The sequence below is a fragment of the Tamandua tetradactyla genome, chromosome 2 (assembly GCF_023851605.1).
Source record: "Tamandua tetradactyla isolate mTamTet1 chromosome 2, mTamTet1.pri, whole genome shotgun sequence".
Classification (NCBI taxonomy): Eukaryota; Metazoa; Chordata; class Mammalia; order Pilosa; family Myrmecophagidae; genus Tamandua; species Tamandua tetradactyla.
The window spans coordinates 52,699,852-52,720,395 of record NC_135328.1 but is presented as its reverse complement, the minus strand read 5'-3'; the positions used below and the strand labels follow the sequence as shown (position 1 = coordinate 52,720,395).

General features: G+C 37.9%; 1 protein-coding gene and 2 pseudogenes across 4 annotated transcripts in view; 2 read left to right on the top strand and 1 right to left on the bottom strand.

The window, feature by feature from the left end:
* The window catches only part of USP20 (ubiquitin specific peptidase 20), a 129,878-nt gene that overhangs the window by 57,697 nt on the left and 51,637 nt on the right, over positions 1-20,544 (bottom strand). The gene's annotated exons all lie outside the window — the stretch shown is intronic.
* LOC143672060 (ATP synthase F(0) complex subunit f, mitochondrial pseudogene) lies at positions 720-1,161 on the top strand (annotated as a pseudogene).
* LOC143673752 (macrophage scavenger receptor types I and II pseudogene) lies at positions 1,145-6,208 on the top strand (annotated as a pseudogene).

Genomic DNA, 20,544 nt, shown 5'->3' with positions numbered 1-20,544 from the left:
GAAGCAGAGTCCACCAGCCAGCGACCTTTGGAGATGAAGAAGGAAAATGTCTCCTGGAGAGCTTCATGAAACAGGAAGTCAGGAGAAGAAGCTAGCAGATGACGCTGTGTTCAGCATGTGCCCTTCCAGATGAGAGAGGAACCCTGACCATGTTTACCATGTGCCTTTCCAGATAAGAGAGAGAAACTCTGAATGTATTTGCCATTTGCCCTTCCACTTGAGAGAGAAACCCTGAACTTCATTGGCCCTCTTGAACCAAGGTCTCTTTCCCTGGATGCCTCTGATTGGACATTTCTATAGATTTGTTGTAATTGGGACATTTTCTCGGCCTTAGAACTGTAAACTAGCAACTTATTAAATTCCCCTTTTAAAAAGCTATTCCATTCCTGGTATACTGCATTCTGGCAGCTTGCAAACTAGATTTCTCAAATTGGTTCTTTGAAAAAATCAGTAAAATTGATGGACCCCTAGCTAGACAACAAAGGAAAAAAGAGAGAGGATGCAAATAAACAAATCAGAAATGAGAGGGGTATTCTACCAAAGACCATGAAGAAATTTTAAAAATCATAGGAGAATATTATGAACAACTATAGACCAACAAACGAGACAACTTAGATGAAATGGACAAATTCCTAGAAGCACATGAATTACCTATACTGACTCGAGAAGAAATATCAGATCTCAACAAATCAATTACAAGTAAAGAGATTCAATCAGTCATCAAAAATTCTTCCCACAGACCCAGGACTCCAACATGGCGTCTGTCGTACCAGTGAAGGAGAAGAAACTCATGGATGTCAAATTAGGGGAGCTGCCAAGCTGGATACTGATGCGGGATTTCACCCCTAAAGGCATTGCTGGAGCCTTTCAAAGAGGTTATTCCTGGTATTACAACAAGTATGTCAATGTGAAGAAAGGTGGCATTGCTGGGATTTCTATGGTGCTGACAGCTTACATGGTTTTCAGCTACTGCCTTTTATACAAGGAACTCAACCATGAACGGTTGCGCAAGTACCACTGAGGAAGCCAGTGTGGACACACTCCTCATTCCTGACCATGGCCACCTCTGCCCAGGCCCCTCCTTTAGAAACATGATCCTTGGGGAATCCTTCATATCTAATTGAGAACTAATGACCAATAAATGATGGTTGGTAAAAAAAAAAAAAAAAAATTCTTCCCACAAAGAAAAGCCCAGGATCAGACAGCTTCACAGGGGAATTTTATCAAACATTCCAAAAAGAACTAACACCAATCCTGCTCAAACTCTTCCAAAGAATTGGGAGAAAACGAACACTACCTAACTCATTTTAAGAAGCCAACAAACATCACTCTACTATCAAAATTGGATACAGACACTGCAAGAAAGGAAAATTATAGGCCAATCTCCTTAATGAACATAAGATGCAAACATTTCTAACAAAATACTAGCAAACTGAATCCAATATCACAGTAAAAGAATTATGCATCATGATAAGGTGGGATTTATACAAGGAATGCAAGGGTGGTTCAATATAAGAAAATCAATCAATGTAATACAGCACATTAACAAATTGAAAAGGAAAAATCACATGATCATATCAATTGATGCTGAAAAAGTATTTGAAAAGATCCAGCATCCTTTCCGCTAAAAACACTTTAAAAGTTAGGAATTGAAGAAAACTTTCTCAATAACATAAAGGGCATATGTGAAAAACCCATAGCCAGCATCACACTTAAGTGAGAGACTGAAAGTATTCCCCCCTAAGATCAGAAACGAGACAAGGATGCCTATTGTCACCATTATTATTCAACATTTTATTAGAGGTCCTAGCAGTTAGACAGGAGAAAGAAATAAAAGGCATCCAAATAGGAAAGGAAGAAGTAAAACTTTCATTATTTGCAGATGACATGATCCTATACTTGGAAAACCCTGAGAAATCTACAGTAAAGCTAAATGAGCTAACAAAAATTCAGCAAAGTAGCAGGATACAAGATTAATGTACAAAAATCAGTAACGTATCTCTACACAAGCAATGACCTATCTGAAGACACAATTAAGAAAAATATTCGATCAAAATCGGGACCAAAAAAAAATTAGTTATCTAGGAATAAGCCTAATTAGGGATGTCAAGGACTTGTACACAAAAAAAATTATTTAAAAATTCCTAAAAAAAAAAAAATTAAAAATAACCTAAATGGATGGAAAGACATTCCATGCTCACGGACAGGAGGGTTGAATGTCGTTAAGATATCAATTCTAACCAAACTGATCTATAGATTCAATGCGATTCCAATCAAATTCCAACAACCTACTTTGAATACTTGGAAAAGCTGGTTATCAAATTTATATGAATGGGAAAGAGACTCTGAATAGCTAAAGATATCCTAAAAGAGAGGAGTGAAGTGGGAGGACTATCATTTCCTGATTTCCAATATCGTGACATTACTTTGGTGCACATATACTTCTCTTTCCTCCACACATGAATTCTCTATGTTCAGGTTTGGTCATCTTATACCTGCATGACTTTCACATCAAATCTACAATCACTCCCTTTTAGAAACAAAAAAGTAGCAATCATTTTCCTTGCCTTTGTTCATTCAACATAAATTTTCCACATCCTGCACCCCCCTGAAAACAAAATAATTTCTTGTTGACCTTTATGTTTATGTTAATTTTTATCTTTGGAACCTTTAATAGGTAGAAACTTGAAGGGTCTATCTTCAATCCTGGTTTATTGGTGGATTACTTAGTCTTCCAAGTTTGCTTTAATCCTCCAAAGTTCCCTAAAATCCATTGACACCCCCAGGTCAAAAACCCTAACCAAAGCTATTAAAAATAAAGTATATGGAGGAAAATCCTATTCTTATAAACAAAATTTCAGTTTTTAAAAAAGTTTTTATTATGGGAAATGTCATACATATTTAAAATATATCAAAGTTCATGAAGCGTTCTGAATCCAACAACCAGCTCTAATTATTAACTCAAGACCAAGCTTGCTTCTTCTGTAACTCTTGCCCACACTCCTACTCCTGTACATTTTATTTTTAGAAAAGACTTTTTTAATTAAAGAAGTTGTAGGTTTACAGAAGAATGCATGAAATAGAGTTCCCACATAACACCCTATTTATTAACACCTTTGATTCTTATTGTACATTTGTTACAATTCATGAAAAACATTTTTATAATTGTACTATTAACTATAGTCCATCTTTTACAATAGGGTTCATATTTGGTGTTGTACAGTCCTGTGCTATTTTTTTTAATTTTATTCTAGTAGCAGATTTACAACCTAAAATGTCTCCCTTTCTTTTTTTATTAATTTTTAAATTTTAAAAATATATATAACAACAAACATAAACATTCAAAACTTATGATCTTCCGTTCTACATATATAATAATTCACAATATCCTCACATAGTTACATATTCAACATCATGATCATTTCTTACATTTGCATCAATTCAGAAAAAGAAATAAAAAGACAAGAGAAAAAAATTCATATATACCATACCCCTTACCCCTCCCTTTCAGTGATCACTAGCATTTCAATCTAAATTTATTTTAACATTTTTCCCCCTATTTATTTCTATTCCATACGTTTTACTTGTCTGTTGATAAGGTAGATAAAAGGAGCATCAGATACAAGGTTTTCACAATCACACAGTCACATTGTGAAAGCTATATCATTATACAATCATCTTCAAGAAACATGGCTACTGGAACACAGTTCCACATTTTCAGGCAGTTCCCTCCAGCCTCTCCATTATATCTTGACTAACAAGGTGATATCTATTTAATGCGTAAGAATAACCTCCATGATAACCTCTCAACTCTGTTTGGAATCTCTCAGCCATTGACACTTTGTCTCCTTTCACTCTTCCCCCTTTTGGTCGAGAAGGTTTTCTCAATCCCTTGATGCTGAGTCTCAGCTCATTCTGGATTTCGGTCCCATACTGCCAGGAAGGTCCATACCCCTGGGAGTCATGTCCCACGTAGACAGGGCGGAGGGCAGTGAGTTTGCTTGTTGTGTTGGCTGGTGAAAGAGGCCACATCTGAGCAACAAAAGAGGTTCTCTTGGGGGTGACTGTTAGGTCTAATTTTAAGTAGGCTTGACCTACCCTTTGTGGGGTTAAGTTTCATATGAACAAACCCCAAGATTGGGGACTCAGGCTATTGCTTTGGTTGTCCCCACTGCTTGTGAGAATATCAAGAATTCAACTTGGGGAAGTTGAATATTTCCCCTTTCTCACCATTCCCTCAAGAGGACTTTGCAAATACTTTTTTATTCACTGTTCAAATACTCTGGGATTTATCGGGGCATCACTCAGGACAAACCAACAAAATCTCATGCCCTACTCAAGGTTCCATGTACTGATGGTGTTCAATTAAGCTGTCTACATAAGTTATATTAGGAAATGCACTAGTCAAAATATAAATTTTGTACCAAATAAACATTTTTTTGCTTTAGTCTCACACATAAGTTAAAATTTTTAAATATTAATTACCATCTATTTTCAACAACCTGCAGTAATGACATTCCTTTGTTCATCCTCATGCAAAAAAAATTTTTTTAATTTGTACATTTAGTAGCTATTATTACACAATCCAGGTATTCCTAGATTATACCATCTCAGTCTTTATTGTCTATCTTTCTTTCTGATTTCATTTGTGCCCCCAGCCCTCCTCCCTCTATCATTCTCACATTCAGCTTCCTGTATTATTTTGAAGCAAATATGAGGTATCTATGAAATCTATAAATATTTCAACATTATCTCTAAAAAATGAAGACTTTTAAAAAAGCATAACCAGAAGTTTGGAGAAGCCACTATGTGCACTGCCAGATGACAGAAAAGCCAAAGCTCATCGGCAGCCAGCCCTAGCACACCAAAGTCTTTGGGAGAAAGCATTGCTTTTCTGACATATTGATTTTGGATTTCTAGTCTCAAAACCCATAGAGCAGTTGTACAGATTTCCTGAACAACAGGAGGAGGCTGGAGGCTGACAGCTGTTCAAAATCTGTGAAACTTGATGTTCACTCAATGACAGCTTTGCTTCTTGAAAATCCTAAAGATGGCCCTGCCAATCAAAAGAACGAAAGTTCTTAAAAAAATGGGATTCATTGCTCTTTATCTCCTGTAATTCTCATACCCGTCATCAGAATCATGGCAGCTCAATTCCTCAAGTGAGAAATGAAGAACTGCATAGATAGTTCAATTAATGAAAATGGTATACCTGAAGGACTCAAGGGAAAAGGAAATGGCAGTGAAGATGAAAGGACATTTACAGAAGTTGTTACAGAACACCCAAGCACCATGGAAAAGAATATACAGTGCATTTCCAATATGGAAACAAATCTCAGAAATTCAGAGCATTTCCAGAATTTCATTGTGACAACTGATCAAAGATTTAATGATGTTTTTCTCCACCTAAGTACCTTATTTTCCTCAGTCCAAGCATATGGAAACTCAATAGATGAAATCTCTAAGTCCTTAACGAAACTGAATGCTACTTTGTTTGATTTGCAGCTTAATATAGAAAATGTGAATGGCAGAGTCCAAGAGAGTAACATTTAAACAACAAGAGGAGATCAAGAAACTAGAATAGTGTGTATAAAATGTATTAGCAAAAAGTATGTCTATGAAAGGAGAACAAGTGTATTTGGAACAAGAAATAAAACAACTGAAACAGTTGAATAATGTCACTAATGATCTCAGACTTAAAGACTGGGAACAGTCTATGATATTAAAAAACATCACTTTAATTCAAGGTTCTCCTGGTCCCCCAGGTGAAAAAGGAGATAGAGATACCACCAGAAAAGATAGTTCACAATCCCACTCCAGGTCCCACAGCCCCTCTAGCACTTGAAGGTGATTGCGGAGCAACTGGCTTTCCTGGAAGTCAAGGATTTCAAGGAAGATAAGGGCCAGATAATCCTGGACCAAAAGGCCAGAAGGGAGAAAAAAGGAGTGGAAGTACACAAAGACCAGTGCAACTTCCTGATCATATTAAGGAAGGGCCCTTTTAAGAACAGTTGGGTTAGACAGTATACCCTCTGCTACCATCTCGATAAAAAACCCTTCACCTCTGGACCAGTCATCAGTACAACTGACTTTCAAGACCCTTTCGTGGCTTCTCCAACCAACTGGCCTTGGTTCCCGTATCTCTTCTGATTTCTGCATGGCTTCTTCTCCTGATCTTTGGTGCTATCTAGGCCTCTCCTCCCATGGTCATATCTCTCTCGGCTCCAGTACTCTATCACCACCATCAACAAGCATCCCTGCCCTAGACACCTCCCATGTACTGACTGGCTGGCTGCTCCAGTCTTCAGATGCTACGCCATGAACACTAATCTATTGGGTTCTAGGAGAAATCTCATGGGTACTGATTACATGTGGATACTTTACATTTCAAAACATTACTCTTAACCAGGGATAGGGATGGCACAGAAGATTGATGATTCAATCAGCATAAATCCATTTTGTATTTCTTGGAGCTGGACATATAACGGCTAATAATACAGCTATCATCTATAATGAGAAACATAGTCAAGTAAACCAGCAATTACTTCTATGAGCAGAGCTAGATTGGTGGAAGAACAGAGCTCTTTAAGTATTCAGAGGAGATTAAGATTTTTAAATTCATTAGAATGTTAAATTAATTTAATTTAACAGTTAATTGATTTTGACTTGTTTAATTTACCTTCCTGTCTTCTAATTCTATAAATTATAACTGTTTTTTCAAGTGTTAAAATGAGGTAAAAGTGGAATTTGGAAACTTTATTCAATAATTTGAACCAAACCAAAATTTTTTTCCTTTAATTACCCAGTCATTCTAAGCAAAATCAACTTAATTATGAAGAAATGCTGATAATTTTTTTATTCTACAAAGCTCTTTGTATTTTATGCTTATTTAACTAGTATAGATTCTAAAGAAGAATATTTCAGTAGAACTGAAGATATTTTGTGTAGGTAAAGAAAGGAATGAAAATAGGAAAGCAAAGTTAGATGAAAAAAGGAAAACAAGGCAAGGGATTCCATGTTATTCCATGTCTTTCTATTGATTAACAGACCAAAATTCCACAATCGTTCAATCCTTCCCTTTTTAACCCACAGCCCCAGTGTTACACCATTAAGTTTCTAGTGTTATTCTTAAGTATATCTTATGTATCTGTATATGTTTCTCATCATTTCCATTCTCTCTGTAAAATGGACATCTTAAAACCTACCTCACAGGGTTGTTGTGAGGGTCAAATAAGATACTGTGAGTGAAGACATTGTAAAATCATTAAGTGTTTTAACATAAAAAAAAAGAGCTTCTGTGCCTTAAAAGACTTTGTTAAAAAGATGAAGAGGCAGCCAACTCAATGGGAGAAAATATTTGGAAATCACATATCAGATAAAGACACCCTGTGTACATAAAGAAATTATACAGCTCAACAAAAGAACAAACAACCCAATTATAAAATGGGCAAAGGATTTGAATAGACACTTTTCTGAAGAGCAAATAGAAATGGCTAAAAAAGCACATGAAGAAATGCTCATTTTCTTTCTTTTTTTTTTTTTATTGATTAATCTGATTTTATTGGTTAGGATAGTGATTACCCATTGTAGGATAGTGATTAGGAGGCAGGATGGCCACCTGAGTTGCTATTTATATTTTTGATCATAGTTTGGTCACATGAGCATCTTTTTGTTGTTATATTTTGTGTAGGTACAAGTTATTATTTGTCTATTCTTACTGTATTTATACTTCCATAAAAGCTTTACTTAAAAATTAAGGAACAAACTATGTTATTCATCAAAATGTAAAAAATGAGCACTGATTATGAATATAAGGATATAATCACTCGTTCTGACATCTCTGTTTTTAGTGGTATTTACCAGAAGTCTCTTTTTTATCACAATTGACTTTTTCCTTTTTTTGTGAAAAATAACATATGTATAAAAAAGAAATAAACTTCAAAGCACAACACAATAATTAGTTGTAGAACAGATTTCAGTGTTTCATATGGGTTACATTTCCCCAATTTTAGGTTTTTACATCTAGCTGCTCCAAGATACTGGAGACTAAAAGAAATATCAATTTAATGATTCAGCAATTGTGTTCATTTCTTGACCCTACTTTCTCTGTATAACTCCATCATCACTTTGATCTTTCTATGCCACTCTTTAGGAGTTTTGAGTTATTGACATTCTAACTTTTTCAAGTTGGAAGGGGCTGTCAATAATATGTGGTAGAGAGATGGAACTAGCTGAAGTTCTAGAGAGGCTGGGCCCTCTAGGTTTCAGGACTTTTCTAAATCAGGAATACATCTGGAGGTTGTAGGTTTCTGGAAAGTTACTCTAGTGCATGGAACCTTTGTAGAAGCTAATATATTGCCCTAGGTGTTCTTTAAGATTGACTGGAATGGTTTTGGTTGAGGTTTGGCAAGTTATGATAGGTAGCAATATTTAACTGAAGTTTGCATAAGACAGACCTCCAGAGTAGTCTCTCGACTTTTTCAACTCTCACAGCCACTGATATTTTCTTAGTTATATCTCTTTTCCCTCTTTTGGTACGGATGAAATCACTGATTCTACAGTTCTAGGGCCAAACTCATCCCTGGGAGTCATCTACCAACCCCCCGGGGAGATTTTCACCCCTGGATGCCATGTCTCATATAAGGTAGACAACAATGATTTGACTTGCAGAGTTGGGCTTAGAGTGAGTCTATATCTGAGCAACAAAACACATCATAAGAAGTAACTCTTAAGCATACCTATAGGTAGGATAAACTTCTCTGCTACCTACATAAGCTTCACAAGAGTAAGCCACAAGATCAAGGGCTTGTCCTTTTGATTTGGGTATCCCTAATGTTTGACACAGTATCAAATGATTCCCTATAGTAAAGCTTAATAGTTCCCTATTTAGAAATGCTCATTTTCATTAGCTATAAGGGAAATGCAAATTAAAACAACAGTAAGACATCACCTCACAACTATAAGAATGGCTGCTATTAACAAACAAATAACTACAAATGTTGGAGAGCATGTGGAGAAATAGGAACACTTACTCACTGTTGGTGGGAATGTATAATGGTACAGCCGCAATTCCTTAGAAAACTAAATATTGAGTTGCCCTATGATGCAGCAATATCAATACTCGGTATATACCCAGAAGAGCTGAGGACAGTGACACAAACAAGCCTTTGCACACTAATGTTTACAGTGGCACTATTCACAATGGCCAAGAGACAAAAAATCCAAGTACCCATCAATAGATGAGTGGATAAACAAAACATGGTACATTAATTCAATGGAATATTATGCAGCAGCTAGACGAAATATGTCCCAAAATGCTTGACAACACGGTTGAACCTTGAGGCCATAATGCTGACTGAAATAAGTCAGTCACAGAAGGACAGACACTGTATGAGTTCATTATTATGACTCTGGTAAAGGTAATCTAAGAGGTTGCACTGTAGATTATAGTAGACATAGAAGTACACAAAAGCTAAATATGGAGGAAGGGCTACCCAAAGAGGCTGAATATAAATGTAAGGGAACAAATAGAAGTGATGATAACTAATTAGCAGGTATATAAGTAACACTGTCATACTGAAGGTGAATATGACTGAGAGAGGAAGTACAGTGGCATGTATTCCAATGATTAAATTTACAATTATAAATAAGTTATGGCAAGAACTATTTCAATGGTTCGATAGCAGACAAAGAGTCAAGAGTAGAGGGATATAGGGGGAAAACTAAAATGCATGCAATGGCCAGTAGTTTACAGGAAGACATCAACAGTACTACAGCACTACCAAGGGCAACAAACTGGTTGGGGGGGGAGTAGTTTTGACAGTTAGTGATGTAATGTTTGCCAGTTCTTTGTCATGGATCAATGAAAACTCTCTAAAATTGAGAGTGCTGCTGACTGTACAACCAAACAAAGATACTGTAAGACATGGTTTGTTTATTTTGGACATTATCCATGATGCCCAGTAGTTGGAGGGAGCCGAAGGATACAATGACTGAGAAGTACAATGGCAAATGGTGATACATTAATGTGACAGAATTTGGTGCAGCCACAAAAAGGAGCATCGAGGGGCACAGGATGGACTGAATAAACCTTGGGGACAATGGGCTGTGAAAATAAGCCAGATATAAAAGACCAAATAAGCTAAATTCTCTCTCAGAAAATATGTATAAAAATAAATGAGAGCCTGGATTGTGGGCCCCTATAGCAGCCACATTTAATCTGAAGCTGCGGGTAAAGTTCTGGATTCTGAAACACTGAGCTAACTGTGTATCAGCTGGTATTTCTCTAGAACTCTGAGTAGCTCTGTGACACCTAGGTCCAATAAATGGAAAGCTGCTCACCTGAAAGCTAATAAATGTAATAACAGTTAAAATAATTGAGAGATCAGGCCTCAATTAGAGTTTAAAACAAAGCCAAATTGGGTGGGTCTAAGGTAAATTAGAATGCAGGGTAAAAGACGATAGTGTATGTACTCTAGACCTTCAGCTACCGTATGAGATCAAAGAGAGGTTTATTATGTCTAGAACCTAAATTTTGTATATCACATAGTCTAAATCAGCCTCTCTGGATGGCTCATGTAGACAGCCGAAACTCCTGGAGTACAGAACGGGAGCAAGACCTTGTAATTCTCTACAGCTTAATATAATAACAGGATACATCTCAGACTATGGTGGGCTGCTAGTTAAAAAGTATCAGTAGATCCCGTGAGGATCTGAAGGGGGAAAAAATATATATATATATATAAACTCTCCCATCTGGGAACACCGAGTACCTTCCTTTATTAACATAGTGAATAGGAGATATCTGTAAATATGAGATTTATAAAGGTGTCTCACACAATCATGGGAATGGAAGGGTCCAAAATCCATAGCGCAGACTGTGACACTGGCAGCTCCAATGAAGAGTCTGGACGAACGCCACAGGAGAGGCTCCCTGGCTGAAGAAGCAGTGAAAAAGTCTCTTCCTTCTTAAAAGACTTCAACAGACTAGATTATCTTGGTGGTGGAAGATATGCCTTTGCTGACTGCAGATGTAATCAGCTACAAATGCAATCAACTGACTGATGATTTAAGACACCAGCCTTCTGGTTTATCAACCAGCCAGGAAATATCCTTGCAGCAACGGTCAGGTCAGTACTTGCTGACCAGACAACTGGGAATCATTACCTGGCCAAGCTGACACCAGAACCTAACCATCACACCTCCCAGCCATTGGGGAATCCCAGGAAAATAGGCCAAGCTCTAGATTTTGAGGCTTGCTCTTATGAAACTTAATTCTGTGGGTGAGAAGCTGAGACTACCCATAATGAGGCATAAGAGTTGCTTCCAGAAAGCCTCTTTGTTGCTCAGATGTGGTCTCTCTCTCTGTGTAAGCCCAACCCTGCAGGGAAAATCACTATCCTCCCCACTACATGGTACAAGCCATTCAGGGGTGAAAGTCTTCCTGACAACAGGGAACATGACTCCCAGTGATGAGTCTGGCCCTGGCACCATGGGACCAACACTGCCTTTCTGACCAAAAGGGAAGAAAGAAGTGTAATAAAATAAGGGCTCAGTGGCCAAGAAAGATCAAATGGAGTCAAGAGGCTGTTCTAGAGGCTACTCTTATGCAAGCTTCAGTTAGATAATGCCATCATTTGCTAAACCACAATCAACTTCACTCCTGTTAACTCTTACGAACACCTAGAGCTTGAACTGTGACTGTATAACGGTTTCATGTACTATGTTTGTCTTCCTGGAACATGTAATTCCCAGATGATTTCTAGGTCAGAAATCCTGAAACTCACAGGAACCAACCTCTTCAGGATTATCAATTGATTACATCTCCCTATCCTCTAAAGTGAATGCCCTTCTCAACATGAAAAAGTTAGAACAGGCATTCCCCACAGATCCCTACAGACTGGGAGAAGGATTAAAGGAAAAGGAGGAGGTAAAACAGAAAAAATGTTGAATCACTATATTAATATTCCTTCTAGCCTTCAGTGTTTTGGAGCAACTAGAAGGAAAAATCTGAGATGATGGAATGATAGCCCATGACAAAGTCTGGGATCTGTTCTGCAACTACTTGTTGAAGTGTGCTTTGAAAATTACAGCTTTTGTCTTTCTTTATTTTGTATATCAGTTATATCATACAATTAAAAATGGTTAAAAATTAAAAAAAAAACATAATGCCACTGGCACAGGACAGATAGACATATAGACGAACAGAGTAGAATTGAGAACTCAGAAATCAACTCTTGCATTTTTGGCCAACTGATTTTTGACAAGATGGCAACAAACATTTAACTGGGAAAGAATAGTCTCCTCAACAAATGGTGCTGGGAAAACTGGATCCCTATTTTAAAAAAAGTTAACTACCTCATACCACATATACAAATCAACTCCAAATGGATCAAAGACCTTAATATAGACCTCCAGAGGGACTTCCGGAGAAGATGGCGGCTTAGTAAGACGCGTGGGTCTTAGTTCCTCCTCCAGAAAAGCAACTAAAGAAACAGAAACAATACAAAACAGCTCCCGGAGCCACGACACAGACCAAAAAGACAGCGTACCCCATTCTGGAACGCCTGAACGGGCAGGGAGAATCTGCTGCGGTGAGATACCCGAGGGGCGCACGTTTTCCTGGCCGGGGCGGCTGGCGAATGGGGTCCCCTCCACGCACGTGGCTCCCCGGTCTGACTGGGAACGTTGGATAGCGGGGCCCTTCCGCCACGCTTGGCGTCTCGGGCCAGCTGGGCAATTTGGACCGGCACTCCCCCAAGCCGCGGCGGCCAGCGACCCCTCCCACGCGATTCGGATTGGCAAGTTAAAGGAGCCACACCATCTTTTACTGGTGGGCCCCGCAGACAGACAAGCGCCACGAGCGCCACCTACTGGGCAGGAAAAGAAAAACAGAGCCCAGAGATTTCACAGAAAAACCTTTCAACCAGCCGGGTCCCACACCCAGGGAAATCTGATCAAATGCCCAGACACTAGCAGAAAATAATGGATGACGCTCGGAAAATTGAAGATATGGCCCAGTCAAAGGAACAAACCAATAGTTCAAATGAGATACAGGAGCTGAGACAACTAATGCTGAATATACGAACAGAAATGGAAAAACTCTTCAAAAACCAAATCAATAAATTGAGGGAGGACATGAAGAAGACATGGGCTGAACAAAAAGAAGAAATAGAAAATCTGAAAAAACAAATCACAGAACTTATGGGAGTGAAGGACAAAGAAGAAAAAATGGAAAAAACAATGGATACCTACAATGGTAGATCTAAAGAGACAGAAGCTACAATTAGTGAACTGGAGGATGGAACATCTGAATTCCAAAAAGAAAACAGAAACTATAGGTAAAAGAATGGAAAAACTTGAGCAGGGGATCAGGGAACTGAATGACAATATGAAGCGCACAAATATACGTGTTGTGGGTGTCCCAGAAGGAGAAGAGAAGGGAAAAGGAGGAGAAAAACTAATGGAAGAAATTATCACTGAAAATTTCCCAACTCTTATAAAAGACCTAAATTTGCAGATCCAAGAAGTGCAGCGCACCCCAAAGAGAATAGACCCAAATAGGTGTTCTCCAAGACACTTACTAGTTAGAATGTCAGAGGTCAAACAGAAAGAGAGGATCTTGAAAGCAGCAAGAGAAAAACAATCTGTCACATACAAGGGAAACCCAATAAGACTATGTGTAGATGTCTCAGCAGAAACCATGGAAGCTAGAAGACAGTGGGATGATATATTTAAATTACTAAAAGAGAAAAACTGCCAACCAAGACTTCTATATCCAGCAAAATTGTCCTTCAAAAATGAAGGAGAAATTAAAACATTTATAGACAAAAAGTCACTGAGAGAATTTGTGACCAAGAGACCAGCTCTGCAAGAAATACTAAAGGGAGCACTAGAGTCAGGTACGAAAAGACAGAAGAGAGAGGTATGGAGTAAAGTGTAGAAAGAAGGAAAATCAGATATGATATATATAATACAAAAGCCAAAATGGTAGAGGAAAATATTATCCAAACAGTAATAACACTAAAAGTTAATGGACTGAATTTCCCAATCAAAAGACATAGAATGGCAGAATGGATTACGACCCAGCAATACCACTGCTAGGTATCTACTCAAAGGACTTAAGGGCAAAGACACAGACGGACATTTGCACAGCAGTGTTTATAGCAGCATTATCTACAATTGCAAAGAGATGGAAACAGCCAAAATGTCCATCAACAGACGAGTGGCTAAACAAACTGTGGCGTATACCTATGATGGAATATTATGCAGCTTTAAGAAAGACTAAACTTATGAAGCATGTAATAACATGGATGGACCTAGAGAACATTATGCTGAGTGAGTCTAGCCAAAAACTAAAGGACAAATATTGTATGGTCCCACTGATGTGAACCGACATTCGAGAATCAGCTTGGAATATATCATTGGTAACAGAGACCAGCAGGAGTTAGAAACAGGGTAAGATAATGGGTAACTGGAGCTGAAGGGATACAGACTGTGCAACAGGACTAGATACAAAAACTCAAAAATGGACAGCACAATAATACCTAAGTGTAATGTAACTATGTTGGAACACTGAATGAAGCTGCACCTGAAATATAGTTTTTTGTTTGTTTGTTTGTTTGTTTGTATCTTTTTTGTTTTTTTCTTTTTCCTTTTTTTATATATATATATATTTTTATTAGTATTATTATTTTAATTCTCTTCTCTATATTAACATTCTATATCTTTTTCTGCTGTTTTGCTAGTTCTTTTCCTAAATCGATGCAAATGTACTAAGAAATGATGATCATACATCTATGTGATGATACTAAGAATTACTGAGTGCATGTGTAGAATGGAATGATTTCTAAATGTTGTGTTAATTTCTTTTCTTTTTTTTGATTAATAAAAAAAAATTTAAAAAAAAAAGACTTTAATATAAGAGCTAGAACTAAAAAACTCCTCAAAGAAAACATGGGAAGTATCTTCAGGACCTTGTGTGAGGCAATGGTTTCTTAGACTTTACGCCCAAAGCACAAACAATAAGAAAAAATAGATGAATGGGACCTCATCAAAATTAAAAACTGTTGATTCTCAAAAAATTTTATTGTGGAAGTAAAACAACAACCTACACATTGCAAGAAAATATTTGGAAACCACATATTTGATAAAGGGTTAATATCCAGAATATATAAAGAAATCCTTCAATGTAACAACAAAAAGACAAACAACTCAATTTAAAAATGGGCAAAAGACCTGAAAAGAAATAACATCAAAGAAAATATTCGAATGGCCAGAAAGCACATGAAAATATGCTCAACATCATTAGCTATCAGAGAAATGCAAATCAAAACCACAATGAGATACCATTTCACATCCACAAGAATGGCTGCTATTTAAAAAGAAAAATAAGCGTGGGAGAGTATGCAGGGAAACAAACACTCATTCATTGCTGGTAGTAACATAAAATGGTGCAGTTGCTGTGGAAGACAGTCTGGCAGTTCCTCAGAAAGCTAAGTATAGAATTACCTTATGACCCGGCAATCGCACTACAAGGTATATAGCCAAAGAACTGAAAGTAGGGACTTGAACAGATACTTGTACACGAACGTTCATAGCAGCTGTTCTGGTTTGCTAGCTGCGGGAATGCAACATACCAGAGACGGATTGGCTTTTAATAAAAGGGGATTTATTTCGTTAGTTCTTCAGAGGAAAGGCAGCTAACTTTCCACTGAGGTTCTTTCTTACGTGGGAAGACACAGGATGGTCTCTGCTGGCCTTCTCTCCAGGCCCCTGGGTTCAAACAACTCTCCTCAGGGTGACTTCTCTCTGCATCTCCAAAGGCCTGGGCTGAGCTGCAAGTGCTGAGATGAGGAATGCCGAGCTGCTTAGCTGTGCTAAGTTGTGCTCTCTCATTTAAGCACCAGCCAATTAAGTCAAACATCATTCATTGAAGCAGGCACCCTCCTAGCCAACTGCAAATATAATCAGCAACAGATAAGGTTCACATGCCACTGGCTCATGTCTACAGCAATAGAACTAACCATTTTCACCAAGCCAAGTTGACAACTGAATCTAACCACCACAATGACTAAAAGGGGAAATGTTAAATTATATATGGCAGGTTGAATTCTTGATATTCTCACGGGCATTGTGGACAACCAAGGCTATAGGCTGAGCCTCCAGTCTTGGGGTTTGTTCATATGAACCTTAACCCCTCAAAGAATATGTAAAGCCTACTTAAAATTTAGGTCTAAGAGTCACCCCCAAGAGAGCCTCTTTTGTTGCTCAGATGTGGCCTCTCTCTCCAGCCAACACAACAAGCAAACTCACCACCCTCTCCCTGTCTACGTGGGACATGACTCCCAGGAGTGTGGACCTTCCTAGCAATGTGGGACAGAAATCCTAGAATGAGCTGAGACTCAGCATCAAGGGATTGAGAAAACCCCTAGAATGAGTTAAGGCTCAGCATCAAGGGACTGAGAAAACCTTCTTGATCAAAAGGGGGAAGAGAAAAATGAGTCAAAATAAAGTGTCAATGGCTGAGAGATTCCAAACAGAGTCGAGAGGTTATCCTGGAGGTTATTCTTACGCATTAAATAGATATCACCTTGTTATTTAAGATGTAATGGAGAGGCTGGAGGGAACTGCCTGAAAATGTAGAGCTGTGTTTCGGTAGCTGTGTTTCTTGATGATGACTGAATAATGATACAGCTTTCATAATGTGACTGTGTGATTGTGAAAACCTTGTGTCCGATGCTCCTTTTACCTACCTTGTCAACAGACGAGTAGAACATATGGAATAAAAATAAATAATAGGGGGAACAAATGTTAAAATAAATTTAGTTTGAAATGCTAGTGATCAATGAAACCGAGGGGTAAGGGGTATGGGATTTATAATCTTTTTTTTTCCTGTTTTCGTTTTATTTCTTTTTCTGTTGTCTTTTTATTTCTTTTTCTGAATTGATGCAAATGTTCTAAGAAATGATGAATATGCAACTATGTGATGATATTGTGAATTACTGATTATATATGTAGAACGGAATGATATGTTAATGTTTTGTTTGTTTGTTGTTAAATTTTTTTAATTAATAAATAAATTTTTTTAAAAAATTATATATGGCAACAATAAAAATTAAAAAAAAAAAATCCATGGAACTACACTACACAGTGAACCCTAAGTTAAAACATGGCTTTCTACTAACAGTACAATTACACAAATATGCTATCATCAATTGCAACAAATGTTCCATACCAATGCAAGTTGTTCTTGGTGGGGTACTATAAGGAAATCCTTCAAGATGGTGGCTTAGTGAGGTGTGGAATTTACTTCGCCCTGCAGAGCAGCTAGTCATTAGTCAGGAACAGTACAGAACAACTGCTGGGGCCACATCAGTGACTGGACACACAGTGTACCCTAGTCTGGACAAGCTGGACCCACTGTGATACCACCTAGAACCATGAATCCCCCAAGCTGTGGAGGCAGGCACCCCTCTCCAACAGGCTGGTTCCCAGAGGGGAAAAGAAAGAGACTTTACTAGCAGCAAGGGGCTGAGCTTAACCAAGCTCCAACTGTGGAATTAATTAACAAATCCTGACTACGAAAGATAGATCCCCAGCTCAGGTTGCTGGTGTTTGCCCCAGCAGAGAGGGGGCAAGGCTGACGAAAAAAGAAAAAAAAAAGAAACAATTTTTTCTGGATCAGACAGCCCAAAATACTTGAAAAGGTCTGGACCCTGAAGGAAAGGAGGGGGCACAAAGGACCTGGAGGTACACAAAGTAACATACCAACTTGAGCTTTTGATTGGCAAACCTGAGGTACAGGGGTCCTGCTCTGAAAAGGATTTTGTGTGTGTGCATGTGGCTGTGTTTCTACAGCTTGACTACTCTTTGGACACAACTGCAAGGCTTCCCAGACTCAACTGCCAGGCATGGGCGGAATTAAACTTGTCTGAAAGACAGAGAGGCTGGTCAGGTGAAAGGAAGAAATTCCCTGGAGGGTGTGCCTTCCCCAGGAGAGGGGCAGGGCCTGGTTCAGGTGGAATCCCTCCCTCAAGAAATTCAGACCCCAGGGTCTGGAAAACTGAATCAATTAAAGCCAATGTTAGATTTCAAGAAGCAGAAGATAGGATTAGTGAATTGGAGGACAGAACATCTGAAATCCGACAAGCAAAAGAAAATACAGGGACAAGAATGGAAAAATATGAGCAAGGACTTAGGGAATTGAATGACAACATGAAGTACATGAATATACGTGTTGTGGGTGTATCAGAAGGAGAAAAGAAGGGAAAAGGAGGATAAAAACTAATGGAGGAAATTATCACTGAAAATTTCCCAACTCTTCTGAAAGATGTGAAATTACAGATCCAAGAAGTATACCCCAAGTGTACCCCAAGAAGCGTACCCCAAATAGAACAGATCCAAATAGATGTACTCCAACACACTTACTAATCAGAATGTCAGATGTCAAAGAGAAAGAGAGAACTTTGAAAGCAGCAAGAGAAATGCAATCCATCACATACAAGGGAAGCCCAATAAGACTATGTGGAGATTTCTCAGCAGAAACCATGGAGGCGAGAAGACAGTGGGATGATATACTTAAATTATTAAAGGAGAAAAACTGCCAACCAAGAATTCTATATCCAGCAAAACTGTTCTTCAAAAATGAAGGAGAAATTAAAACATTTTCAGACAAAAATTCACAGAGAGAATTTGTAATCAAGAGACTGGCTCTGCAAGAACTACTAAAGGGAGCACTACAGACAGATAGGAAAAGAGAGGAGAGAGGTGTGGAGAAGAATGCAGAAATGAAGACTATTAGTAAGGGTAAAGAGAAGAAAAATTAGATATGACATGTAAAATCCAAAAGACAAAATTGTAGAAGAAAGTACTGCCCTTACAGTAATATTACTAACTAATTAACTAAATGTTAATGGGTTAAACTCCCCAATCAAAAGACACAGATTGGCAGAATGGATTAAAAAACAGGATCTATCTATATGCTGTCTACAGGCGACTCATTTTAGACACAAGGGAAAACATAGGTTGAAAGTAAAAGGTTGGAAAAAGATATTTCATGCAAACAACAACCAGAAAAGATCAGGAGTAGCTATACTAATATCCAACAAATTAGACTTCAAATGTAAAACAATTAAAAGAGACAAAGAAGGCCACTTTGTATTAATAAAAGGAACAATTCAACGAGAAGACATAACAATCATAAATATTTATGCACCAAGCCAGAGGGATCCAAAATACATGAAGCAAACACTGAAAAGAGAAATAGATACATCTACTATACTTGTTGGAGACGTCAATTCCCTGCTCTCATCAATGGAGAGAGCATCGATAAAGAACAGAGAATTTGAATAATACAATGAACGAACTAGACTTAGCAGATGTTTATAGAACATTACACCCCACAACAGCAGGATACACCTTCTTCTCAAGTGCTCATGGATCATTCTCAAGGATAGACCATATATTGGATCACAAAGCAAGTCTCAATAAATTTAAAAGGATTGAAGCTTTCTCAGATCATAAAGGAATGAAGTTGGAAATCAATAATAGGCAGAGGGCCAGAAAATTCAGAAATATAATGAGGCTCAACAACACACTCTTAAACAATCAGTGGGTCAAGGAAGAAATTACAAGAGAAATCAGTAAATATCTTCAGGCAAGTGAAAATGAAAACACAACACATCAAAATTTATGGGATGCAGCAAAGACAATGCTAAGAGGAAAATTTATTGCCCTAAATGCCTAGATCAAAAAAAGAAGAAAGAGCAAAAATCGAGGAATTAACTGTTCACTTGGAAGAGCTAGAGAAAGAACAGCAACCTAACCCCAAAGCAAGGAAAGAAATAATGAAGATTAGAACAAAAATAAATGAAATTGAGAACAATCGAGAAAATCAACGAAACCAGAAGTTGAGCCTATGAGAAAATCAATAAGATTGATGGACCCTTGGCAAGGTTGACAAAAAGAAGAGAGAGGATGCAATTAAATAAAATCAGAAAGGGAAGAGGAGACATAACCACTGACCCCACAGAAATAAAGGAAGTAATGAGAGGATACTATGAACAACTTTATGCTAATAAATTGGACAATGCAGATGAAATGGACAACTTCCTAGAAGGGCATGAAAAACCAATATTGAATCAAGAAGAAACAGATGATCTCAATAAACCAGTCACAAGTGAAGACATTGAATTAGTCACTAAGAAGCTCCCAAAAAAGAAAAGTCCAGGATCAGATGGCTTCACATGTGAATTCTACCAAACATTCAAGAAAGAATTAGTACCAATCCTGCTCAAACTCTTCAAAAAAATTGAACAGCAGGAAAGGCTACCTTAACTCATTCTATGAAACCAACATCACCCTCATACCAAAGCTAGACAAAGATACAAGAAAAGGTTACAGACCCATCTCTGTAATGATTATAGATGCAAAAATCCTCAACAAAATTCTTGCAAATCGAATCTAGCAGCACATTAAAAGAAGTATACACCATGACCAAGTAGGATTCATCCCAAATATGCAAGGATGGTTCAACATAACAAA